The following is a 27,798-nucleotide window of genomic DNA, read 5'->3' as shown; positions in this document are numbered from 1 at the left end:
CCCAAGCAGCCAGTGTCACCCTCCACCCCACCCCTGGATGGAGTCCATCCAAGAGGAGGCAGCCTCTTGTGGGAACAGGGAGAGACACTCCATGGGAATGGCTAAAGCAGGTTGTCCCGTGAGATAACCAATCGACAAATGAACGAAGGACCTGCCTGAGACTGTCCTGGAGAATCTGGGTGAAAACACCGCAGATCAGTGTCCCTTCCACGCCTTAGACGACACGTGTGAATACCCAGCAAGCTCAGGTGGGTGCTGCAGAGTGTCGGTGGGGGGGATATGTATTCGGCTTCTGCTCCGAAGTCAGGGAAACTTTTAATGGTCCGCGTCCCTGGGTGATCATTCCTTCCTCCCCCAAACAATGGAAGGCTGGGGCTCTCTGCACCCACTTTAATCCATGTAGCTCATCCCCTAGGAGCTATTATGTAATCCCTCTGGGGGGACATAATGCCTTAATCCTGAGAAAATGCACCTGCCTATAAAAGCAATTAAGTAGAAATGCTCACGGTAGATTTCCAAGCAACGTAGCTCAAGGGGGCTTTCAGTAGCCCAGAGAGGACTCCACGAAAGAAGCTGTTGAAGCTGCCGCAGCATAAAGCATTCCTGCTGTCCATGTGTGAGTATCTCGCCCCCCAAACCCCTCTCCCAGGTCTGCAGGGAATCACCACCTTCCCCCAGGCGGAGGCAGATGGAGGTTCCGCTCTCCCCTTCCAGGCCAGCGCTCGTAGATTTCCAAGGGTGGGCGGAGGCTCCCTGTGACCCCAAGGATCAGCCCCTTCCAGTGCTGGGTCACCAAGCCAGGACCACCCATTCTTGCTAGCTCAGCCAGAACTTGGTACAGATGGATCAGTGGTTGGAGCCTGTTCGCTGGGAATACCTCCCACCCCCCCACCCCCGCCTTCACTGCTGGCTCAGCCTCTAGTGAAAGTTTCCATTAGAACTCGCCCTACGGGGTCGTAGCGATGCGGTAATCACATGGATGGGAGTAACGCGCACTTACCGAACCTTTGCCTTCTTCTGGGGACTCTTCTGAGCACCTTATGACATGAATTCGTTTCCTCCTTACACCTGCCCCGTGAGACAGGGACAGTTATTAGCATTCCCACCCACCCATCCAACGTGCCCAAGATAAAACGGAGACACAGAGAGGTTGAGCGGCTTGCATGAGATCACACAGCAAGGGGCTGGAGGAAGCGGGACCTAGAATTGGCTTTAGGACTTGCTCTTCCAGCCAGGCTAGCCTGTCTCCGGGAGACGATGGCCTTTGCTGTCAGCGTGTGCCTCTAGGTAGTCTGTTTCTTACCTGCAATACTTTTGACTGCGCTCTCTCCACCCCATGTTGGCCCCTGCCTAGAACCCAGCCATTTTCCCTTCTCAAATAGCTAATGAAGTTCACACTTTAGCACTTCCCTGATAAAGATGGTCACACTAGACCCCCGTCCTGACTGCCCTGGGGCCAGGCACCAGACAGCTGGGGGTTGCCCCTACCTCCCAGAGCCCAGCGAAGGCATCAGCCAATCCACAAGGGAGCCCAGAAATCTAGCTCGCCCCCCTCCACCTGCCCTACGTAAGCCGCCCCCTAGAGCTCCAGCTTGCTGCTACCCTGCCTCTGTGTGGCCCCGCAGCCTCCTGTCGAGACAGAGGAGGGAAAGAGAAGGGGGAGGTGGGGGGAGAAAGAGAGAATGGCTGGCGCGGGGAGGGGGGCAGGAGTTGGGAAAGCAAACGACGTGGCTCCAGAAGACACAGCGGGCTACAGGTCGCGTGACTGTCGCCTGGCCACACCTTCCGAGACCGGGACGCACAGAAGGGAACATTTAATACCGTCAAGACCACAAGGCGCTGAGTGGCACCAGCAGCAGCCACTGGTACGTGTTCCCCTGTGGGTCTTCCCGGAACAGCAGAGAGGGAAGCGGTTCCTGTTCCTGCTCACACCCAGGAAGAGAGTAGAAGTGCTTTTAGGCTCTGTGTGCCCAGCGTGAGCCAGGGGTGGGCACGGATTTTCCCTCCGTCCTCACCAGGACGTGTGAGTCCTTGACCAACAATCAGAGATGTTGAATGACTCCTTTAAAACAATCGGAAAGCTCTCGGGGCGCCAGGGTGGCTCAGTCGGTGAAGCATCCGACTCTCGATCTCAGCTCAGGTCTGGATCTCGGGGTCGCGAGTTCAAGCCCCGGGTTGGGCTCAGAGCTGGGTGTGGAGCCTACTTAAAAAAAAAAAAAACAAAAAACCCAGAAAGCTATCATTAAGTGTGGATGCCAGGATTCGAAGCCCAGAGGTACCTCCCTCTGCACCCTTCTGTGAAGGCTGGTACGTCCTACCCACGGCTAAGCCTGTTGTCCCAGGGCCCGTGGGCGTGGTACCCTCGTGTCTCTGGGGTGAGTGGGTGAGAGGCAGAACCAAACGTTCCATCCACCGCTCTCACCAAGGTTGTTCTTCGTAATCAGTCTCTCCGGAGGAGTGTTGATAACCCAAGAAACATTTGCCTCCTCGCTGGGCTCCAGCTGCCTGCCCGAGGAAGTCTGGTTCGTCCCCCACCCTGGACCCCCGCTTTATTCTCAATCTACGTTCACTGGCCTCCTGAGTTCAATGGCTGTTGCTCATTTTGTGTAGCTGAAGGGATGATGGATGCTTCTTACCTGGACCCCCCCAGGCGTCCCCACTCCTGGACCCCCTGAGGGCATCCTACCAGGGAAAGGAGTAATAGGCAGGACTTCCAATGTCAATTTTCATCCCCTCTCAGGATGGAATCCAGAATGTCTGCGTCGCCTCTAGGCCCCCGCCCCCTGCTACCTTCTCCCCTTGGCTCTCTGTTGACTCAACCCATGAGAATTGGATTAAACCCCATCCCAATGTATGGTGCAGAGGCAGAATAGCATAGGAATAAAGGAGAATTTGGAACGAGCCAGATAGGTCTGGCCAAGATTCTTCTACCCACGCTAAACTCCTCTCAGCTTTATCGTCCTCTCCTGTGAAATGGTAACGCTAGGACTACCTATCTCGGAAGTTTGTCGTGAGGATCCAATGAGATCATGTATGTCTTTACACGTTGTGTTCATCGGACGCTACCGTGGCCTAACCAAGAGAGGTAGATTTTTCTCGTTAAATACGATACACAGAGGTAGTCGGGACATGATACCAATCACCGCCAAGGCTCACATTCTTTTCTTTTCCTGGACTGCCACTCTTAGCATGAATGTCTTTTCCTCTTGATCGCAAGATGGCTGCTGCCGCCTGACCATTATATCCACGTTCCAGGCAGATAGAGCAGCTTTCCTGGAAACACCGTCAAGCAGACTTCCATCAGAGCCGTATCGCGTGGCCACCTTTGGCTGATATCAGCGATATCGGTAGGACGTTAGACGGTTCCTGACACATGGTAATGCCTGATGAGGCTCAGTTAGCTCTTACGAAGGCGATAACAATGTATGATTTTTACACCATCCTGGCTCCTCTTGGAGCTGGGACCTAACCCTGAAGCCACAGTCCCATTTATATCCAGGCCTTGTCATCTTCATGAGCTCCCGTCACCCAAGAATGGGGCTCTGAGTCACCTGCCCAAGATCGGCGTGTGCTGTGGGCTGAAGTGTCTACGAGGGCCACTGCACAGCCCCTGGGTCCCATCTCTTGCTTCCGTGCACTGCCCCCTTGTCTGATTGTCCTAGGGTGTCTCTTGGACCACCCAGCCACCAGCCAGGCACGTGCGTTCTCTTGGAAGTTACTAATAACCCCTGCCAGTGGCTCTCGGCCTTTCTATCTCGGGAATCGCACAGAAGCTGGCAGGTTCTCTTTATTCGGGGGCTCTCCAGTCTTGGTTCCAGCCACATGCCTCCCTCGCCAAGAAACCACCCTAGCCCCTGGTCACCTCAGGGGGCCTTGGAGAGAGTAGGTGGGGAGTTCGTTCACTGGGATCTGTGAGCTGCCTCAGACACTAAGGGAGCCAGTTTCTCAGCGAGAGCAATCCCTGTGCAAACATCGTTGCAACAAACATCCATATCCCAGCTTCCCTGGGTAGGAGTTTCTTTGAAGTACAAACCTGGGAGCGAAAGGGCGTGGCCACTGGGTACTCCCCTCTTTAACCTCGCTGTGTATATCCGAATTGCTTACCAAAGTCGACGTTCACGTTGACAGTTACACCGGCGACAGATAAGATAATTGGTTTCTCAGCATCCTCGCCAGCACCTAATATTGTTGGACCTTTTATTTATTTTTTATTTGTTTTTGTTGGACTCTTCACTGTTTGGAAACACCAAGTCCTTAAGATGGGGCTCCTTCGACGTGGGACTTTACATCTTCATGATTACCGAGGGGAGGGACATCTTTTTACGAGTTTCCCAGCCACTCGTGCCCTGTAAAGTCTCCAAGGCACTGTGCCTGTATAACCGTGTTCTCCAGTGCAAACTGTGGATTTTGATCTGTGGAGGAGAGAGTTCCATTTGTCTGTGAGACCCAGCCCTACCTGGGTGCAGTAAAAACATAGTCTGCTAACAAGAGCCCGTGAATCTGCACTGGGGTCCTCTGAGCTAGGACTCAGGGATCGAGGTCCAGGGAAGGAGTGTCCAGGGGTGAGCCAGGTACAGAGGCAACGAAGCAACCAGAATTCGAAACCCGGAGCCGTCAGCAGAACAGGACTCGGTTTATAAATACTGGACCGTAGCCAGGGTCCAAACAGCGTTCTAGGAGACCAAAGCTGAACGGGAAATGAAAGGTGAATTATAAATCAGGCTCCAGGCAAAAGAGAAAACTGGGGAGGGAGGGCACGAGGCAGCCAGGAGCCAAAGATTCTGTCTCCGTCCAAACAGGGAAGCACCCCCTGAACCATGGTGCGATAATTCACAAGGGAAAGGTTGTCGGAGCAGGAGAACGGCACTTACGGGGTAGGGATGGGGGGTGGGGAGAAACCTGCCTGGAGCAGGTCTTGTGGGCCGTACCTGGAGGAGCAGGAGCCTGGAAGGACCAGGATGGCGAGGATCCGTTGGTTAGACAAGAGGACCATCAACTCTCTCCTCTTGCTCACTGTGAGCCCCTACTGCATTTGGGGTGATCATGCACCGGTGAAAATACTCCTTTTCTAACCCTCGCTTTGCAACTAGGCTTGGCCAATGAGTTGCTAGCAGAAATCACCAAGTGGAGCTTCTGGGAAATCTGTTTAACAGGGGCTTACTCGGGAGGGATAGATGTTTGCTTCTTGCTTTTTCTCTTCTTGCTTGGAACGGGCCACGAAGGCTGGAGCTCTGGCAGCCATGGCATGACTTTGAGGATAGTGGACTAGAAAACAGAAGATCCCTAATGACGCTGGAAACCAGCACACCAACCCCAAACTACTTATGTCTGGAGTTCTTTTATGTGAAGGAATACGCTCTGGGTTTAAAGCCCTGTAAATGGGTCTCTGTTAGTAGCAAGGGCAGAGATTTGCTGGGATGTCTGCATACTTGACTATTTGGGGGAAGGGGGGGGGGTGTTAATGACAGAGCAGGACAGATACAAAGTTTCATTAAATAACCAAACAATGCATCAGCAAAGCCTGCAATTCTTTTCCCAGTCTGTAACCTTATTTTTCTTCTTCTTCTTTTATTTGAGAGCGAGAGAATGAGCACAGGAGAAGGGAAGAGAGAGAGGGGGAGAGAGAATCCCAGCAGATCCCATGCTCAGCCCAGAGCCCGATGCAGGGCTCGATACCACGGCTCTGGGATCACGACCTGAGCCAGTAATCAGAGTCAGACGCTCAACCGACTGAGACACCCAGGCGCCCCAGGCTCTACACCTTTCAATGTAACGCCACACTGGGTCAGGTCATGAGCAGTCGAGGATTTCTAAACAGACATGATCACATGGCTTTAGAAATCTCTCCGGCCTTCCGAGTCCAATTCGGGGGTGTTCCCACCTTTTCCTTTCGCAGGTAGAGAAACTGAGTTGTGGGTAGAGGACGTTATTTGCGCAAGGTTACAGAGCAACGTATCAAAGCTAGGTTTCCAGTATCCGTGCCGACCTCCCGTCCCTTGTGCCGTCTCTCCCTACCTCTAAAATAAGAATATTGCAGTGGATTGCCTTCCAAATACCATTGCTTTATTATCCTAAAGGAACCAGCCTCCTGAGTATCAGGCAAGCCCCGCCTGCACATTGGGCACTGTTTCCATAGACATAACCCTCCCATTGCTGCAGGAATACTGGCATCCCTTCAAGTTCATTAAAACGGGATTTTTGCTGCATTTACCTGGCGCCAGAGCAATAACCATTTCACTCTGGGAAAATTTGCTCTCAAGGAATTTCCACGTCTTATTGTTGGTTGGATATAACGACCTGCTCCAAAATGTGGCGCTAAGAGCTTTCTTATGTTTAAAATGAAAAGCCAGCCAAGCATTTGTCCTGAACATCTTTGGCCAGTACCCATGCTCTCCGGTCCCGGTTGGCTTTGACGTCCCGCCCTGCTCCTGACCCACCCCCATCCTGGGATGGTTCAGGTCACCCTGGAGTATGACCTTCTGTGACCGGCCTCGAAGTGAAATTCCCCGGCCTTGTGGGGGGAGGGAACAGGGGCCGGGTGGTTTGGACTGTGCTAGTTTAGGTGGACACCTGTGTGGGCCGAGAACCGAGTCCCAAGGGAAAAATCGTCCCTGTGTTTATTCTGAAAGATCTCCTTCCCGAGCCCTCTGGGACTGTGACATTTGCGCCTCGGGCGGAAATCGGATATTCACCCTGGAAGCCACTTTCCACAGTTCTGGGAGGTCGGCTCTTTTGGGAGAATCGGAGACGATAGAATCGGGAGGGATAGGTGTTTGCCTCTTGCACTCTTGTCAAGAGTGAAGGAAGAGGTGCTAAGAGACCCCTGGTTGCCCACCAGCTGGAGGAAAGGTAGAGGAAGGACGTGAGGACAGTGGGACAAAACTGGAAGGGATACAGGCTGCACCTGCCCACCGTCTTTATCCACTAGACACGGGGCTTGGACTCTCGTCAAACAGGCTGAGATCCACGAGGGTACCAGGATCAGGCTCCGGGGCCTGGATTCTAGGTAGCTCAGTCTGTTAGGACCTGCTTATAGGCGAGGGGGTCTTGTCCTATCACAGATCCCAGCCCAGATGCCTGGAGCCTGCAGACGGGAAGCGTAACTGATTGGGGGCGGAGCTCTATGGTGATGGAGATTATGGCAAACCGGAGAATGTGAGCCCAATGACCCGTCTGCTAACACGACAGTCTGGCTTGATGCAACACAGTCCCATGCAGACTAACGAACGGTGACCTCCGATGAAGTGAGGGGTTTGGGGGGAAAGGCAGGGGACCTTGCGACGTGGAGCCCGCCTGGGTCCCCAGGCGTTGTACTTGGGGTCCTAGACCCAGCATCCGATGGGCATCGCGAGGTCAGAAGGGCGAGATTCGGCACCCGTTCAGTCGCGGGTTCATTTAACACTTCCCGATGGGCTACTCTGTGTCAGGTCATGTGCTGGGTGCTGGAGACACCGAGGTGGACAAGGAGACCCAGTGGATGTGGGGTCGGGGAGGGTGGCTTCATTCCAGCACCGCCGGGCAGGGACTGAGGCCACTGACCAAGTCGGCTCGGGGTGGGAAAACCAGGCAAACCCATCCGTGGAGTCGGGCTCCGGGATCTGAGCAAGGCTGATAACAGGAGTCTCTGGTCGGGAATTCTGGTCCCTGGACAAAACCAGGGCGGGGCTGTGCAGCCGGGTTTGGCCAAGTGAGGGAGGCGGGTCCAGTTAAAGTAGCCGTGGCAGGAATTTAATAAGCACGGGAACGTTTACAGAGACAGCTCCCTATTGGAGAACATGGCCTCGTTTCTGAGATTTGAAACGTTTGATGTTGTTCTGACTCTGTTCCGAGTTCCCAGCCAGCTCTGCAGAGGGCCCACATCCCAAGGAGCCTCCTTTGAAGGAGCCAGGCTGTCAATGGAGTTACACTAATTAGGCAACCAAAGTGGCCTCAAATGCCTGTCCTCATTTGCAATTCAGCGCGTCTATAATTTGCCAAAAAAAGAAAAAAAAAAGAAAGAAAGAAAAAGTCTTCTCTGTAAAATTATTTCCAGGTTGGCGAGGGAGACTGCCTCGGTCACCATTTATGAAGCACTTAAAGTACCGGGCTAAAACGTCCTCGTAGGTGATGAAGGCAGGTATTATAGTTTTGATCCCGTTTTCCAGATGGGGAAACTAGAGTTCAGGAAGGTGAAATATTCACCCCACAGCCACCCAGCTCGTAAGGGACAAAGCCCGGGTTTCCGTCCACCAGTCATTTATAACGGTGGTTCTCAGCCAGGGTGACTGTCCCTCAGGAGACCTGCGGCATTCTTCATTGTCACCGCGTGGGGTGGGGGGATGTTCTTGGCATCTCGTGAGTAGGGGTTAGAGCTGCTCCTGGACCCCCTGCAGTGCACAGGGCAACCCCCCACAACACAGAATTATCTGGCCCCAAAGGTCAATCGTGGTGAGTCAAGACTGAGAAAGCCTGATATCGCCCGAAAGAGCAGGTTTTAAATTGCATGGTTTGGGGGAACTTTTCTGAGCCTCATTTAACATCTTTAAAACGGAAGGTGTGACGAATATAAAAGATAGCATGTGAAAGTAACACTCTTTGCTCTCTCTCTAGGTGGATAGATAGATAGATGTTGGATGGATGGATAGATACATAGATAGATAGATAGATAGATAGATAGATAACATATTTCTTTTTGCCTTTCTCTCTGGAACTAATGAAGTGCATGTACATTACAGGAAGTCAAAGATTGGGATAAATCTGAACTGCATTGCTCGGTTCCATAAACCACAGCCCTGGCAGCCAGTGCCTTGCACCAAGAAAGCCTTCAGCCTCAGGATGGAAATCATGCAACCTTAGTGTCCGGGGAGGGTCTTAGAGATCAGCATTCAACCCCGTTCACAGATGGAGGTACCAAGGCTCAGAATGTATGTCCCAGATATCTATCTGTTTCTTTGCCTTTCCAGCTTGCAGCCCCCCTTTTGGGAACAATACCTTCACTTCCCTTGGGGAAACATCCTTCCTGGTCACAGTGATGTGATTAGGGTGAGAGTGACCCCTGATTCCAGGAATAGACACATGACACTGGCTTGGCCAATCAGAATGTTCCATCTCCCCGGCCTTAACAATTGGTTCAGGAATGTGCACATGACCCACTTTGGGCCAATGAGAATAGATATGACTTCTTCTGGACTTGTTGCCTCTGAGCTATGAGAATGGAAAATCCATAGAGAAAGTCCGCTCAGACTCATGACATCCCAGACTGAGCAGTACCGGGAAACAGAGAAAGGGAATATAAGCGCTCTAGCCCTGGGCATCTTGTTTGAGCCTCTGGATCCAGCCACGCCTGAGGCTCCGTCTTTTCATTTACGGGAGTGTCCGAGAAATCCTTTTTTGCTTAAGACAGTTGCAACTGAACTTGTTTCGTGGTAACACATGACCCGAGGTGAAATCAAGAGTCAGACACTCAACCGATCGAGCCGCCCCGGCGTCCCTACCACTGTCCTCGTGGTATAAAACTATCACAGGGTAGTTTTACCCATGGTTTGTTTGCTTTATTTTATTTTTTCACCAATGTGCATTCTGGGCGGGGCGGGGGCAACTTGTCTCTGCTCTACTGAGTCTCAGTGGGGGCAGCTCAGAGGGAAGGGGTGCTGGAGTCACCTAGAGACTCCTACGCCTGGCGTCCGGCCTGGGAAGCCTCGGACAGCTGGGCCCCCTGACATCTCTTAGGGTGGGTTGCCCCAGCCCAGCACCTTCAGGCTCGCCGACTCCTCGCATAGTGGTTCAGGACTCCAGAGGCGTGTGTCCGTCCCGTGAGCGAGTGCCAGGCTCAGAGGTCACTGCTTCTCTCGCACCCAAACCCGCCCCGATTCAGGGAGCCAAGCGGGACCTCGCCTGTCAGTGGAGACCTGACAGGTGACTAATGGTGCCAGGAGATGTTTTCTGCTTGATCTTGACATTCATAATACACGAGATACAGCATATGCCCTCTTTCGTGGCCACCTTCTTTCGCACAACACTCTATTTACGAGATGCCCTGTATCTGCGTTTCACCCATGCCTATTTGTTACGGGCTGAAGGTTTGTGTCCCCCACAAATTCGTGTGTTGAAATTCTGAGCCCCAAGGCGACGGCATTTGGAAGGAGAGGCTCTGGGAGAGGATTGGGTCATGAGGCTGGAACACTGCTGAGTGGGATTGGCTCCATAATGAAAGGGACCCCGGACACTTCTCCTGTCGTCTTTCTTGTCCTGCAAGGACACAGCAGGAACACGGAAGCGAACCAGGAAATGAGCTGTCACCTGATGTTGAATCTGCTGGTGCCCTACCCTTGAACTTCCCAGCCTCCAGAGGCGGGAGAAGTAAATGCTTGCTGTTTAAGCCCTCGGTCGAGGGTGTTTGGTTATCGCAGCCTGAACGGACTGAGACGGCATTGCTATACGGCATCGTCCGGCGTGACCGCACCACAGAACCTTATCCCTCGCGGTGTGGTAGACATTTGGAACCTTGTCGGGTGGGGCGGTCACCAGTGGTGCCCCTACGCGGATTCTCGTGTGTGTCTTTTGGTGTTCTTGGGTACACGTTTCTATGAAAACGCCAGGTCCTGGGGTATACGCACACTCACCTTAGGGGATTCTGACACGTAGTTTTCTTCTTTGGTGGTGGTTGTGCAAAGGCACACGCTTTCCCAGCAGTGCAGGAGGGTCCCGGCTGCCCCAGGTCCTGGCCGACATTGGTCTTTTCTGTCTTGTTTCAACCGCTCTGGTGGCTGTGACAATCTGGCATGCTCCCAACAGTATCAGTCCTTTCTGACCCGAGGCCATGCCGCACGTTCACGTGGATGTTCAAAAAAGTTTGCAGACGAGAGGATGTTTGCTTGGCTCCGACTGAGCCACCCTGGACTCCTGCAGGAACTGTCAACATGAACTTCTAGAGCCCGACTGTGGAGTCAGATTGATGGATGTCCCCCCGTGGGGTTAGTATGGTGACGCATCTATCAACATCTTTGCTGCCCCTGCTACTTATTTTTCATCCCGTGGCCTGTCATTCTGTTCAGCTCAGACCACGAGACTTTCATAGCCTCAGGGAAGGGTTTTAGAGCAGGAAACGCAGAGAAAAGTGCTTTTGGAGTTTCAAAAGCCAGAGCCCTGGAGCTTTTGGAAGACTACAAGATCGGAATAATCTCCCCCCCCCGCCCCCTGCAAACTTCAGGGAGCAGGGGTGTGGTCAGCAAAACCGGAGCCCCCACCAAGATGTCCGTGTTCTAATCCCCATAGCCTGTGAATGTGTTACCTTCCGTGGCCAAAGGGACTTTGCGGATGTGACCCAGCTGAGGATCTTGCGATGGGCAATTACTCCAGATGGTCCAGGTGGGCTCAATGCCATCACAGGGGACCGTGAGGGAGACGGGAGACTCAGACTCCGAGAAGAAGAGGGGACGATGCGAAGAGGCAGAGGTCAGAGCGATGGTTGCTGGCCCGACTATGGAGGAGAGGCCATGAGCCGAGGAAGGAGATGGCTTCTCCAGGTCAGGAAAGGCCAGGAAACCAATTCTTGCCTGACGTCTTCAGGAGGAATACGATCCTGTCACCTTTTGATTTTAGCCCAGTGAGGACCCTTTTGGACCCCTGACCTCCCACCAAACTGTCGGATAATGTGTTTGTGTTCTTCTAAGCCAGGGAATTTGTGCTGATGCGTCGTACAAGGGATAGGACGCTAACCCTGGGGTCGAGGTAAGTAGAGCTCAGGGGAAAACAAAGCAAAACTGGAAGGTTCCTCCTTGAGAGGAAGAGCTGTCGAGGCCCAGGGGCCAAGTAAGGCTGAGTCCGTATCTACAAACCCAATGTCCACCTCACCCAGAGCGAAGGGCAGGGCAGCACTGAACGACCTACTGACTGTCCAGAACATTGGCATCCATCCATTATTCAATCTACACACAGTTTGGCTCTGTCTGGACAATCGTCTCCCTTTCCCCAACCGAGGGGCCCATCTGCTTCATTTCTGAGGAGATACGAAAGCTAGCCCTGACCCTGACATCTGTGGGGTGCTCCTCCGCCCCCCGCACCGCGTGGGCGTAGACAGGCCACGGTCAACGTATTGCCCATTGCAACGGAAAAGCGTCGAGACCAAAGGAAGTACGAGTCAGGTGGTCTTGTCTCGCTCTCAGCTGGCCCCGTGCGTCATTTCAGCATTCAAGAGAGAAAACCCGGGGGGACCTTCTCAACCACCAAACAAGAATGGAAACAAACCAAAAACGCGTCAAGCTGGGGTGGTCTCCAGCGTGAGTCTGGCCCCACACCGTCATCATGCGTTGGGGAAGGGGTAGGACCAAGACTTTGCAGAGACGTGACCCTCAGCACGGAGCTGGGTGGGTACAGGCTGGAATGCGGCCACCTCGTTTCTGGTGGGGACTTTTTTACACTTCACCACACCTGCCCAGGGTCATATTTTAAACTCACACGCTTATTCTTGTTGTTGTTTTTACCGAACTACAAGCAACGCAACATGATTATAAATCTCAGAGGCACGGACTGGCATTTCTTTGAAGCTTTGGGTTTTTTTTTGTTTTTTGGGTTTTTTTTCCCCCATCTAACGGATGTAGCAAGCCCACAGTGTTTTAATATGTATTGCACCTTTATTTGATTTCATGGACAATTGGTTCTTTCACAAAGCAAAAGAAAATTAAGGAGAGAGTGTTTCCTTCTTCTTCCCAGCATGCAAGTTTCCTGGGGAAAGGAAGTCCGTTAGGATGTTGGAGGCCAGCCTGCGGGGCCCAGCTCCCCGTGTACTGACATGCTGGTCACATAGGCTAGGGCTCTCAGCGGGGCTCTTGGGGGTGCATCCCTGACGACGAACACTGAAGCTCTGGGCACCATGGGGGAGACCAGCAGGTCACTGCTACCTGGCCTCCAGAGGGCAAGAGAAGCCAGGCCTTCCGGCTGGAAGGGTATTTCTTGACAACATGGGAGAGTTAAGAGCAAGGGGAAATCAGTTTGTTGAGAAAGGCAGTAATGGGATGGAAGAAGGAGGGCAGATCAGCATCACCATTGTCTCCCATGACTGGAGGTCAGAAATTCATACTGGGTTCGGGTACCATTTTTAGGAGAGCGGAGAGGAGTTGCTTCCAGCATAGCTGCACAGATCATCCCTCTGAAAACTCGAAAGGAAAGGCCTCTTCCCAGCTGAATAGAATCGAAGCATGAAGAATGATAACAATGCAAAAGCATCCATTAACATCGATCAAACACTTACTGGGTTGCAGATGGTCTACTAAGAATTCTCATGCATTATTTTACCTACCTTACGAGGTGGGTAACATTATCATCCCGACCCTACAGGTCTGAAGAGGGAGGCCTGGAGGGATTAAGACACAGCCAAGGTCACCAGTCTGCAGGTGGATGGCCTGGGATTTAAGTTGAAGCAGTGTGGCCCCAAAGTCCATGACCTTGACCATCATGCTATCCTCCTTCTTTCCACATGGGGTTAGCCCATCCCCATTTTAAAGGCTCAGAAACTGAGGCTCAGAATACTCTAAGTGAAGGTCACTGGAGGTAGGGCCCAGCTCAACTCAATCTGGATTATTGCCGGGATTTCTGAGAAAGACACCTCCTCTCCCCACTTGGGTTGCTAAGCTGGTTGGTTGTAGGTTGGCCCCAAGATACTGGACCACCTTATACCGTCTGAAAGTTTAACCATCCCCTAGGAAAGCCGGGTTCTGAGGTGCTTTGGGGTCAGGAATGCCCCAAGACAGTTCTACTTCCATAATCTCATGAAATCACTCATCGGCTTAATTCAATGTGAGTTGGCAGGTGCCTATATTCTGTCTGCCATCTGGATTCCTAGACGTACCCCCTCCAGCGCGGTCCCTGCCCCAAGAGGCTGAGCTGCGTGAACTTCATTGCCAGCTCCCAAGGCTTTCGGCTTCCAGTAGAATCTGGCTGACGGAGCACACTGGCCGGAGGTCAGAGGAAGGGGGAGGGTGAGGCCGGAGGTTCATTCCCTGACTGTGGCTGCACAGAGTGGGCTGGATGGCGTCAACCAAAGGGAGCAGGTGGCCCCTCCTTCCCTCCCCTTCTCTTTCTCTGTCTCTCCCCCGCCCCCGGCACCTGCCCCGGGATCTGGTGACAGCTCCTTTCTCTCGCCCCTCCAGGCCCAGCTGCTTTGCACTTTTGTAAATAGTTCCTTTGTTAAACGCTATTCATATCACCCCAACTGAGTGTCCCATCTGCTTCCAGCTGGGACCATGACTGACACAGACGGCTTTCTGTCACTTACAACCAATAATCTCAATTATTCCAGGAAATAAAATACTTCAAGGACTACTTTCAGGCAAACGTGGTATTAAGCCCCACATTTGCTTGGCGTCGTTCATGGCTCACGGTAAACCGGCTTGGCTCATCACGCAAGTTGTCCCAAAGTGCCTCAGTTGACCTCCCTGGCCAATGGCTATTACACCTGCCAACACGGAATTAATCTGTGGCCTCTTCCCATGGGTGATTGCTTCTAGGTGCCTCCACGAGGCACGTTGCCTTTCTTGATGCCTTCCTAGTCCTCAAAGGCCACCTCCTCCTTGAAGCCCTCTTTGCTACATTACTCCCCCAAGCAGTGTGTGTCTTTGTTCTCAGCTGAATCACCCTGGCCATCCTCAAGCAGAGAGCTTAGTGAACTGTAAACCGACTTCCTGGTCCTTCCTCTATCCCTGATGCTTAGAATAGTGCCTGACAGGTAGCAAGCAGCTACTTGGTGACAAACATTTGAGGCAGCCTCACAATCAGGAAGAAGGAAGGGAAGAAGGAGGGGAGGGAGAGATTGAAGTTACTGTTCGGAACCCAGAGTTAATCTTCAATTATGGCGTCATTTGCATTAGGAAGCTCTCAGGGCTTCTGAACACAAAAACTTACCTGTGGGGAGCGGAGCCCATTTCTACCACCTCAATTGAAATGAATTTTCTTTCTTTCTTCTTTTTTTTGGGGGGGGGGAGGGGCAGAAGGAGAGGGAGAGAGTGAGAGAATGTGAAGCAGCTTCCACACTCAGCATGGAACCCGATCTCACAACCTCGAGACCATGACCTGAGATGAAATCAAGAGTCGGATGCTTTGGGTGCCCGGGTGGCTCAGTCGGTTGAGCGTCTGACTTCGGCTCAGGTCATGGGCTCGCAGTTCGGAGGTTCGTGCTGACAGCTAAGATTCTGGGCTTCTCTCTCTCTCTGCCCCTCCTCTGCTCACACTCTGCCTCTCTCAAAAATAAACATTTAAAAAATTAATTAAAAAAAGAGCTGGACCCTTAAGCAACTGAGCCACCAGGTGCCCCCTTGAATTTCCTTTTCTTTTCTTTTCTTTTTTTTGCATGCTAATTCTACATCAAGAAGTCATTCCCATGGACTCTGACCAGTGTCCTTGTCGGCAATTGTTTCCTCTCCTATCGACACGCAGAGCCTGGCCCCCTCTGGGGGGAGCAGAGGCCCCCAAGATCACCAGACCACAGATTCCCCAGTCCTGGCCCAGCCTCCTGGATTCCACCCTGCCCTTTAAGCCAACGAGGAGAAGCAGACAGAAGACAGACACCCTCCCCAGCACCCTCCCTGCATCCGTCAGCCCGGCCTCATGCGGAGGACGACGCCTTCTCTCCGCACCACCAAATGCCAAGCCATTGATTGACTGCAACACTCGATTTCAACCCAGCAGAGGACCTGGCAGGCCTTTGATCAATATTTTCCACAACAGACCACTTCCCTATGATAAATGCACTAGTTGAGAAGAGGAACAGATTAACTTTTCAGTGCGGATGGCAGGCAGCGAGGAGGAAAAAGATGGCTCAATTCTTTCGGGAAAAGAGGATGGGGTCTATTTTCCGAGCTCCCTGCGACCATATTTCAGCCGCGAGAGAACCGTGAATGAGAGAGCCCGTTCCTAAAGGGTCTGGGGAATGCCCACCGTCAAAGCAAACCGGAGGCCGCCACCCCCCTACCTGTGTCGGACTCAGAGGAAGCAAGCGAGAAGCAAAGGTAACAGAGAGAGAACGGGAACGATGATATATATTCTCTGGATTCTCGGGGCAGCTGAAGGATGAGGGCCGGGAGGAGCGGTGGCGTGGAAAGTGCACGCAAAAGGAAGATGGAAGTCCGGGGAAGTGTTCTGTCCCCTCCCCGTAAATCCTTCTCCCTGACACGCAGCGCGGGGAACAAGGTGATTCTCCACGGCGATGGAACTGCGATTGCATCAGAGATCCTCCGGCCCCACAGACGGCGGGAGGGGCCCTCGAACAACAGCAGGAAAGGTGCTCAGGGATGAAGCCGTCAGACCAGGAGCCCGGGAGCCCCGGGGGCCTGGAGTGCACACCCCGCGGCTGAGCTGAGGCGCTCCGGTGAGATCCAGCACAGAGAAATCACAGTGGCCACATCCCTCCCTCCGTTTAAAACTATTTGGCCCTGTGCCAAGTATGTGCTTGCTAGGCACTGTGGGTCAGGAGGGAACCAGCAAGACTCAGACTCTGTGGTCAAGTTGCTTAATGAACGACGCTTGCGGTAATGACTGACAAGGAGTAAGCATCCCCTCCCTGCAGGCTGGGTGCTCAGCTCTACGCATTGTATCATTTTGTGCTCCTCATGTCCTTACCCTCCTTGTACAGATGAGGAAAGCGACACTTGGAGATGCGAGCTGACTTTCCCGAGGGCACACAGCTCGTGCGTGACAGGGCCGGAAGTCAGCGCCCGGCATTGTGACTCTGGCGGCATTACATAAGAGTTGCATAAAGTGGGCGGGTGCAGACTGGTTCCCAGGGGCAGACAGGTCACACCGTCCGGAGGAGAGTCAGGAAAGCTTCCCAGAGGAGGCGGCAGCTCCTTTTGTTATTGAAGGACAGGTTGGGTTTGAACAGGTGACGATGGAGATGAGCGTCCAGAGTCCAGCAAGTGTGAGAATATCACCTTCCCTCCGACCGTCCTCCAAGAACCCGGACATGATGGTTGATTTCACGTCAGTTTGACTAAGCCAAGGGGTGCCCAGATTAAACGTTATTTCCGAGTGAGCGTGTTTGGGGACGAGATTAACAGTTGAATGGTGGGCTCAGTACTTTGTTCTCCCCTCTCCAGCCGGGCACCAGTCCATTGAGGGCCTGAAGTCGCCAAAAGGCAACAAAAGTTCGCTCCTTTCGCCTCCTGCCTGTCAGTTCCAGCTCCATCAATCGTCTCCTGCGATTGACTAGGATTTATACCATCGGCTCCCCTAGTTCTCAGGCCTTCAGACTTGGACTGGAATTATGCCACCAGCTTTTTGGGGCCTCCAGCTTATAGACGGCAGAGTTTAGCCTCCAGAATCATGAGCCAATTTCTCATAAATCTCTTCCTATGCATATCTCATTGGTTTTGTTTGTGGAGAGCACTGACTGGTTCACGGGGCATGGTAAGGGGGGCAGGAGGCTTCCAACACGACCCCCAAAGGCCCGGCCGGTGCAATCCCATTGCCCTGAGTGCAGATGTTCCTATAGCAACTTCCTTCTAAGGAACAGAATATGGGGAATACGATGGCATGCCACGTCCAAGACTGGGAAGTCACAACATCTATGACTTCCATCTTGTTTGTTTGTGTTTACTCTCTCTGGCTCTTCGTGGCTTCATTGGCTGAACCAAACTGCCATGTTGTGACCTGTTCCACAGAGACTCGCACATAGCAAAGAAATAAGGGCAGCCTATGGGTCACAGGCAGTGAGGAGCTGAGGTCCTCGCTGCAAAAGCCACCAAGGACCTGGATCCTGCTGACGACCATGCTAGTGTGACATTGGGAGAGAATCCTTTCCCAGTGGAGCCTTCCGATGACCGCAGCCCTGCCAGACCTGGAGGACGGTCTCGTAAGGATCCCAGAGCCAGAAGACCTAGCTGAGCCAGACCCATACAAAGTGAAAGATAATTTACATTGTTGTTTCCAAGCCTCTAAGTTTTGGAGTAATTGGTTATGCAGCAATAGGAAACTGATACATTGGGTCACAAAAAGTGTTTACCTTCTTACTATCATCCTTACAGATGAATACAGTAGCCTTGTTATCTCTTCGTCTCCCAGCTTTCTCTCCACAGTCCACGGTCCCTCAATATCCAGCCAACCTCAAGTCCACAGGGCTCCCGTGACGTCCGATATCTTTGTTCACGGGAAGGCATGGAGGACCCGAATGGACGGGTAAGCCAGCACTACCCCAGGCTCTTTGACACTAAGGTGGCTCCTCCATTAGCTGGCGGACCAGGAAAGAGGGAGGCTGTCTTAGGGTTGAGACGAGGGCTCAGCAGAATTAAGATAATATTGAGACAGATGCCTCAACTCCGTCCCAAACTATAAATACCTCGCTGGCGAGATCCCCGAGGCAACTGTAAATACAAAGGTTAAAGGGAATTATGAAATTCCAGCACGATTTCCGTATAATTTGGACGTGAGCCCCAAATGCCAGAGCGGACCATGTGGACGTGCCAGCTGGAGGGTCCAGCTGGAGCCTGTCATCTTTAGGGTCCTCTGCCTCCCCCTCAGCCTAAGCCCAAATGACGCCACCAGCTGGCCATCCATATGGGACAAGGCATCGAAGGAACCCTGCGTGCACATACACGCAGAAGGACAGAGAGACAGAGAGAGAGCTGGGCAGACGTTTTCCCTCGTGGGACTGCATTTTGGACCCTGCATTCCATGAGAGGTAGAAAAGTGGAAGCAAGACTTCAGAGATCTGTACTGATTACCTTCTGTGGCATCGTGGACACTGTGCTAGTCTAGCACCTGGTCAGATTAGAAACATCCCCTTTCAAGAGCCGGGACTGTGTGAAAAGCAAACCCAAATGTGGCGACTCTAGAGCACTGCAGGCAAGAGGCTGCCTCTCCTCGTCTCCTAGGCACCAATTACCAAACACTCGGTGGCTTAAGAAAGCCACAGGCTTCTTAGCTACAGTTCTGGAAGTCAGAAGTGCCAACGTGGCCTCACCGGGTATCAGCAGGGCTCTGTTCTCTCTGGAGGCCCTGGGAGAGAACCTGTTTCCTCGCCTCTTCCAGCTTCTAGAGGCTTCCACATCCCTCGGCTCGTGGCCCCGTCCCCCACCTTCAGAGCAAAGCCCCTCCTTGTGCTGTCAGCTCTGCCGTTCTCGGTCTTCTGCCTCCTTCCTCCGCTTGCAGAACTTGCGTGATTACGCCGCGCCCCCGACAGAACGGAGATCGTCTCCCCGTCTCAAGGTCAGCTCACTGGCAATCTTAATTTCATCTTTGACTTGGTCCCCCTTTGCCATGTAAACCTGACCTATTCGCAAGAATGAGGAAGCCGCCGTCTTCGGGAGGCCATTATCCTGCCTCTCGCGTTGCCCAACCCACAGAATGGCCATTTGGGCACTTCTGACCCCACCCTTTGCCCTGGGGTGACAAAAGGCAAACCAGAGGAACCTTTCCGGGGACCAAGGTCCACGATTTGGATGCACCAAATTAAAGGGACTGACGCCCTGGGAAGCAGGCACCCAAGAGTGGTCTCAAAGCAAACGTCTTAGCATCCCTGATTCAGTATTTATTGCCTCCTGTACGAAGTGGGGTCAGCCACCAACCGACCCCACGGAATGGGTGTGAGGTTTGCCCGATTCAGAAGTCTGTGCGGCTAAGTGCGAATGCCCGAGCAAGCTCTCCCTCCGCACCTGCCCTCACCATTGTGTTTCCCGTGTTAGACTCTCCGTACCACATTTCCCAGCCTTTCTGTTTCATAAGATGCTGGAAGCAAATCACTTCTGTCTTCAGTTCCAGGACATTCATCGCCTTGTGTACTCCATGCAATTTTCCAAATCGCAAGCTAATTAAATACTCCAGCAAAGGGCTGAGAGTAGATTAAACATTGATGTGGGCATCCATCGATTGGCGCATTTCCCTGACTCCTGGCACAGTGTATCAATAATATTAAATAATCTCTTAATAAAACGTCCTCCTCGTGATACCTCCCCCCCCCCCTTCGCTCTCTCTGAAAATGCAATTGCATAGGAAATAAACACTCTTTGTAAATGGCCATCAATAAACGCCAAATAGGATGGAAGGGATGGGGTAAGCGGGGTTCTGGTACACGTGCTTGATTGTATTACAGTCGAAATAAATCCGGACAAACTACCCCGGACAGCACTAATTCAGGATGCGTGGATGTCTGTGGGTTATATTTTTCCCCTTTATTTCTTAACAGGACCTGCCTGTTCGGTTCAGCAGGGATTCAAAAACATTGACTCGATGCCTCATTGCAAGAGCAAACGTTGTACTCAGCAACGCTCTACGTCAGGTGCTGGTGCTCAGCTATGCTGACCCCCGATGTCCCAGGTAGTTCCTTCCAAGCATCTTAGGATCCAGGCCCTAGTGTTATGCTGTCAGACCAAAGACATTGGGGCTTGGAGACGCGAGGAAATTTGCTCTTTCTCGGCCATACAGAGTAGTAATTGGCAGCAGCAGGTCCGGGTCTGTCTGATTCAGGAGCTGCATTTCTTTTCTTTTTCTTTTTTCTTCTTAATGTTTATTTTTGAGACCGAGAGACAGAGCGTGAGCGGGGAAGGGGCAGAGAGAGAGAGGGAGACACAGAATGCGAAGGAGGCTCCAGGCTCCGAGCTGTCAACCCAGAGCCCGACGCAGGGCTCGAACTCACGGACCGCGGGATCACGACCTGAGCCGAAGTCGGACGCTTAACCGACCGAGCCACCCAGGCGCCCCCACGGGAGATGCATGTCCAACCACTGCACAACGTTACCTACTTCATGCCAGACCCTCGCCCGGGAGTCTGAGATGCAGTTGTGAATCGCAGGAGATCCTTGTCGCGGAAAATGCTGTAACCCTACTGGGTTGACATCCTATTCGTACTTAAAAAAAAAAAGTGTTTATTTGAATGAGTTGCATGGTCCCGAATTGCAAAAAAAAAAAAAAAAAAAAAAAAAATGAAAGGGGGTCCCGAATTGCAAAAAAAAAAATATGAAAGGGTACACAGTGAAAAGTGAGTGTCCCTTTCATCCTGTTCTAGAGCCCCTAGCTATTTACCTTCTCATTAAATAGCAGAAAACGAGTACTCCCCTCCTCCTTTCGCAACCAGGAAACACTGTCGAAGCGAATGGAACGTGTAAAAGAGATTGAAAGGCGACGCCAAGCGTCCTGTGTTCATCATGCGCTACGGACGCTGAGCAGGGCAGGGCCAACTTGAACCACAGGGTCAGGCCACCAAGACGCGAGAGGCGAGAGCCTCAAATCCAGGCTCAAACGAAAAGAAGGCGAGGCCCACCGGCCACGCGGGGTCACACGGTTCTACCATCGCAGTGGCTCAACGGCGGCAGTTTGTTTCCCGGGCGACGAGGGTCTGTGCCCCACATTCAGGGGCTCAGGTTGCTTCCGTCCTGGGGAGGCGTAGCAGGTGGTTTCCCTGGCGGGGTGGATGATTATGCGGGAGGGTGTTATGGGCACGCGGAAGAATGCCACCTATCACTTCTGCCCACATCCCCTGGGGCCGATTTTAGCCACATGGTGCTCACTGCACAGAGGCCTGGAAATTGGAACCCAGGTGGGCTCCCCGGAGGCAGAGGAAACAGGGGGACCTCAGAACCAGCCCTCTACTTTCCGGATCCTGCTCAAGGCCAGATGCCGTGAGTGCAAATAGGCGATGAGAAGTCTGGATGTGGTCTCTTGGGAGACCGCAGGGGGAGGGGGGCAATACCAGTCCCCAGCTGAACGGGAGTCGGGAGCGGGACCCCTGTGCAGGAAGGGAGATGGAGACAGGTACAGCCCGAGGAATCTCTTCCGGCAGGATAACTCTTATTTCTTTGAGCCCAGAATGCCTCAGTGATGGACGTTTCTTGAGAGGACGCAGCTTTCTAATGCTTGGATTTAGAGCACGTAAGAGATCAAACTGTTCCTAAAAATAAGTGGGAAGTGTTTTGTGTCCTTAAGGCAATGCTATAGATGAGAGAGAGAGAGAGAGGTTGAGAGTGATGTATATTTATACAAAGTTTATACGTAAGATATTGCGTATATAGAAAACTCAGAATACAGCGAAACCTTGGTTTGCGAGCACGATTCGTTCTGCAAACGGGCTTGTAATCCAAAGCGCTTGTGCATCAAAACCAGTTTCAAGAACCATTGGCTCAGTGGTGATCAGGTGACGCTGGGCGTCACGGACGACTCGCGCTGCAAGACAGCGCTCGTTTATCAAGTTAAAATTTATTAGAAATGCTCATTTTGTGGAATGCTCGGAGAACAGGCCACTCCCAGTCCAAGGTTTTATATTCTGATAGGGGTATTGAGATGTCCAGGTGTAAGGGGACGAGTCTACACAGTACGCGTGATTGGACTCCCAGGACAGACAAGGATAAGGGCGCCTCCTGGTGCACTGCAGGTGCCGCCTTGGGCCAGGGTCTCGATGCCTCTGTGTGCTAACCGCCTGTGGAATCGTTTCATCCATCACCTCCCGCCAGCAATTTCCGGAGATGTGCCACTGTCCTCATTCTCGGTCCATCCTCTACCCAGCAGCTGCAGTGATGTTTTTTAAATTTTATCTTAAAGGGAGGGGGGTGCTGGGACAGGGGCCGAGGGAGGAGAGAGAATCCCCAGCAGGCTCCATGCTCAGCCCTGAGCCTGATGCGGGGCTCGATCGAACCCTGGGATCACGATCTGAGTCGTAATCGAGAGTCAGACGGTCAACCAACCGAGCCACCTCGGCGCCACCCCCTCCCACCTTTTTTTAGTTGCCGTGATATTTTTAACGGTAAATTTGACCATGTATTTCTCCCAGGCCAGCACTTTGCTCGGTACTCTCTTGTGTTTACCCTCTGCTGGTCCAAGCACTTTGGAAAACAGTTGGCGATTCCTTATAAATTAAACCTACACTGGCCATATGGCCCAAGCCCCCCACTCCTAGGTGTGCACGTAAACAGAAATGAAAACATATGTTCATTTAAAGACCCGTATGTGAAAGCTTATAGCGGCGTTATTCAAGACAGTGCAAAGCTGGAAACGACCAAAATATCTATCTACCCGCAGATAAATAGAAAAACAAATTATGGTATATTCATATAATGAAACATTCCTTAGTAATTAAACACACACACACACACACATACACACACACACACACACACACATGCAAAGCAGTGATAGTCACAGCGCGGATGAATCTCAAAAACATCGTGCTGAGTGAAGGAAGCCAGATCCAAAGGATGACACATTGTATCCTTCGTTTATCTGAGGATCTAGAAAGCCCAAGCTCGTCTAAGGTGACAGAAGGCAGACCCGTGGTTGCCTGGAGCGGAGGGAGGGGGTTGACCGCAAAGGCAGCACGAGGGAACCTTCCCTGGGGGTGGGAATATTCTGTATCTTAACTGGAGAGACAGTTACGGAGGTGTGGAGAGCTGGCAGAATGTACTGGACTGTGTACTTGAACTGAGAATATTTGATGGTATGGAGATTACACTTCAATAAGTTGACGTTAAAGTAACAAGATTGAATCTCCCCGTGTGGTTTTCCCTCTCATTCGGAATGACTTCCAAAGTCCTTACCACAGCTACAAGGCTCGGAATTTATTCCTGTCCTGCACAGCATCTCGCCCCCAGTGCCGGGCACGCCGGCCTCCCTGCTGATTCTCAAACACCCACCTCCATGCCCTTGCCTTTCCAGAGCCTTCCACTTGGACAGCACCTTCCCTGGCTGCTGTCATAGCTGCTGTCTTCACCTCTCCAGGCACCTGCTCGTATGTCACGTCCTCAGAGCACCCTCTGATTCCCACTCCCATTTTTTTTTTAATTTTAGAGTGAGAGCACAAGCTGGGGAAGGGGCAGAGGGAGAGAGGGAGAGAGAGAGAGAGCGAGAGACAGCATCTTAAGCAGGTCCCATATTCAGTCTGGAGCCCGACGCGAGGCTCGATCCTACAACCCTGGGATCGTCATCTGAGCCGAAATCAAGAGTTGGATGCTCAACCAACTGCACCACTCAGGTGCCCCTGATTCCCCCTTTCTGTCACTCACAATACCTGGAGTCTATTTTAAGCTGGCCTCATGCAGCTTATCCAACCTGAAAATATGCCTAATGAATTTGGCGTCTGTTTTCCGGAGCTAGAATGAATGTTTTGTGAGGGCAGGCATGGTTTTTCATCTCCATAATCTCCACACCTGTTATAGTGCCTGGTGCATCATCGGGTCGCAACAAACATGTGCTTGATTTAGTAAAATATGAGTGTGCCCATACACATATATGCACATGCATATACACACATGTATGTATATGCACGTATACGTGTAATGTAAAGCACTAAGGGCTATGAAGAAAGAGTGTGTGTATACGTGTGTATACGGGGGACATATTGGATGGTGTACTCAATGAAAACATCTCTGAGGATGTTTTAAACAAAAACTCAAACGTAACAGGGGAGTGAATCGTGCAGATAGCTGGATGAGAGCATTCCGGGCAGAGGAGCCACAAGTGCAAAGGCCCTGAGGTTGGCATTCAGTAACGGTGAGGTCAGCGTATCTGAAACAGAACGAGTGTGCCCCCCACTCCCTGGCCTCCCCCCCCCCCCCCCCCCCCGCCATATGCCCTATCGGCGTGTAAGTTTCCTTTACATTGTTGCTCCTTTGATCATTCATGTACTCGTCTGTCTCTTCTACGGGACTGTGAGTTCCACAAAGGGAAGTTTTATTCAACAGGACGTATCTGCACCGATGGAGTGCCCGGCACAGGGTGGGGGGACGTTCGAGCATGTGGTGAAAGGTATGAACTGTTTCATGAAGGAGCGAGAGCGGGAGGAGAGGAGAGAGCGTCGCATTGGCCCGGACAAGGGACTCTTGGCTTCGTGGATTCAAATGGGAGCACCGGTGATCCGCTGGAGCGCGGGCCGCCTCGCGGTCCTGTCCAGAGAGGGGGGGGAAGGAATCGAGGAACCTCCTGGCTTTGATTACATGGCTTGGCCAGATGGCAAGCAAGGGCTTTCCCACCCAACTCAGACCCATGGCTGGTGCGGGCACAGCCGATTCTGCCATTCCGCCCCTGTCACTTGGTTACGCGGGCACGTCGGGGGAGGCGTTTGAAGTAACGTACGGACCCCTGAGGCGTTTTTCAGGGGGAGAAATATCCCACCCTATTCTGTCACCTCTCCTTTCAACACAAGACCTTTCTTACTTGGAGAGTCATTTCTCCTGATGGCCAAAAAGTAAGAACGTATTACAATTAAACACCCGCGGGCACAGATAGACCCCCCCCCACACACACACACATACACACACACATGCATGCACACACATACATACACCATTCATAATTTACCACGTAAGAGATAAGCCCTGGTGATATTCTGTTGTACTGAACGCCACTCTTTTGGTGTGTGAGGATGCATCCTTTAGAACATATGAACATCACGGGGCGTCTGGGTGGCTCAGTCAGTTAAGTTGCTGACTCTTGATTTTGGCTCTGGTCGTGATCTCGCAGTCGTGGGGTCGAGCCCCGCGTCAGGCCCCTTACTGCCTCACTGACAGCGTGGAGTCTGTTTGGGATTCTCTCTCTCCCTCTCTCTCTGCCCCTTCCCTGCTCATGCTTTCTCTCTCTCCCTCTCTCTCTCTCTCTCTCAAAATAAACATTTAAAAAAGAAACATGAACACCATACAAGAAATGTTATTTTGTAACATTTTAAAATGTTTATTTATTTTTGAGAGAGAGAGAGAGAGAGAGAGAGAGAGAGCAGGGGAGCGGCAGACAGAGAGAGGGAGACACAGAATCCGAAGGAGGCTCCGGGCTGCGAGCTGTCAGCACAGAGCCCGACACGGGGCTCAAACTCACAAACCCCGAGGTCATGACCTGAGCCGAAGCTCAACCGACGGAGCCACCCAGGTGCCCCTATTTGGTAACAAATTTAAATAAAGAGCTTATCTTAATGACTCACTGTTGAATAGCCTGCTAAACTCAAATTTCAATGCTACTTCACAGAGGTGCTGTGAGTTTATTTAAGTCAATGCCCTGGTATTGAGTGTTTAGATTTCCTGTCACCGTGTTTATACACAGCTGCCAGGGAAATCTCTGCCCACATCTTTTCTTCGCCATCTGTGTCCCTCACCTGGGGACAAAGTCGGAGAGGCCTGCTGGGGGGGAGAGGGGAGCACAAACATCCTGGACGAGGTTACGTCCGCCGTGTCGTTCTCCAGAAATGCCGAACCCTCTGTTCCACCAAGCCCGCATTTCTCTTTTCCCCCAGGTCTCCCCAAATGGGTTACCTTTTTATTTTTGAATCACTTCTCCCAGAGCCAGTGATGGAACCATTCGTCCTCTGCTTGTTCACCAATGCTGTAATTTTTATCAACAGGATGCATGCACGAGTGAGAAAACAGATCCAAAGAATTAATGATAATGTAGCAAAGAGCTCCCACCCCCTCTCCCCTGCATCTTACGTGTAGCGACCCATGGATTCCCTCCTGAGTTGTTGGGCTTATATTTCTCCTGATGGTTACCTCCTTATCATCATACGATAGAGACACTTACATTTGTTAATATCCCATATTTAGAAAATACTCGTTTCCTTGATATTAACACTTACACGACCCTGTCTCCTTCTTCCCCAGCTTCCTGTTTCATCGTCACTTATAATTCCTTATTATTTCATTATTCCCTTTTGTTCTTCTGTTGGCTACTCTTTCTTTAAGGCTGTTGCTTAAAAGCTGAAACCTCCTAAGGTGTAAGGTTTTTTAAGCAATATAAACTGAATACGAATTGAGTTCAATTCATATGAATTGAATATACCCGTTTCATACGACAATATGAAATTCTGTCATGATTTCAAATGACAGAAAAGTTGTGAAAGTTTTGAAAAGATTCTCTGCATACCTTTCACCCAGATTCCACAAATAATATTCTTGTTGGCTCTAAATATACTGACGTCACCATACGCATATGTAGATAAGCATACATATTACTGTTATTTAGTAGAAGCTTCTGAGCTGTTTGAAAGTTGCAAATGTGTTATACTTTTTGTTTCAATTATTTTTTTTAGTTTTTATTTGTGAGAGAGAGAGAGAGAGAGAGAGAGAGAGAGAGAAAGCATGCACAAGGGCAGGGCAGAGACACAGAGAGAGGGAGAGAATCCCAAGCAGGCTCCTCACTGTCAGTGCAGAGCCTGATGTGGGGGTCGATCCCATGAACCATGAGATCATGACCTGAGCCAAAACCAAGAGTCGGACACTTAACCGACTGAGCCACCCAGGCGGCCCTTCACTTCCACTTTAGATTGAATGTTTGTGTTCCCTCCAGCAGGTGAGGACACAAGAGTTTCCAGATCACCACAACCTGACCATGCTGGCCCCCTGACTGTGGACTTCCAGCCTCCAGAACCGTGAGCTAGAAATTTCTGCCCTTCACAATCCCCCCAGTCTGTGACGGCGTGTTACGGCGGCCTCAACAGACAGCTTCTGAATACTTCAGTGTGAATTTCCCGAAAACCAGGCCATTCTCTTCCATAACCACGGTGCGGTGATCAAAATCAGGAAATGACTCTGAATCATCACTATTATCTCATCTACAGATCTTACTCAAATTTCACCAATTGCCTGCTAATGTCCTTTGTAGCACAACCAAGGAAAATTGGCTGCCTTTTTAACTGCAAATAATAAATACGGATTTCCGTTTCTTGTTTCATTTGCTTTATTCATCCTGTGCACCCTTTAATAAATGCCGTGGTTTCCTTCTGGTAGGGCCCGGGCAATGCGAGTTAAGTCTATTCCTAGGTATTTTCTTGTCTTTTTTTATTCCTCGGTATTTTCATTTCTCTTGGCTGGTATTATTGTGAATGGGATCTATTAATCTTTTATATCGTACCTTGCTGAACCCTTG

The 27,798-nt window shown here is 51.6% G+C and overlaps 1 long non-coding RNA gene across 1 annotated transcript; it reads left to right on the top strand.

Moving 5' to 3' along the window:
- Positions 1 to 492: 492 nt before the first annotated feature.
- On the top strand, positions 493 to 27,598 carry LOC109495224. Its single transcript, XR_002738929.2, has 2 exons — positions 493 to 616; positions 27,220 to 27,598. It is a non-coding gene; the product is annotated as an uncharacterized LOC109495224 (long non-coding RNA).
- The last annotated feature ends 200 nt before the right edge of the window (positions 27,599 to 27,798 follow it).

Source organism: Felis catus, chromosome E3, assembly GCF_018350175.1.
Source record: "Felis catus isolate Fca126 chromosome E3, F.catus_Fca126_mat1.0, whole genome shotgun sequence".
Lineage (NCBI taxonomy): Eukaryota > Metazoa > Chordata > Mammalia > Carnivora > Felidae > Felis > Felis catus.
The sequence above is the reverse complement of the archived record's forward strand: the minus strand, read 5'-3'. Positions and strand labels throughout refer to the sequence as shown.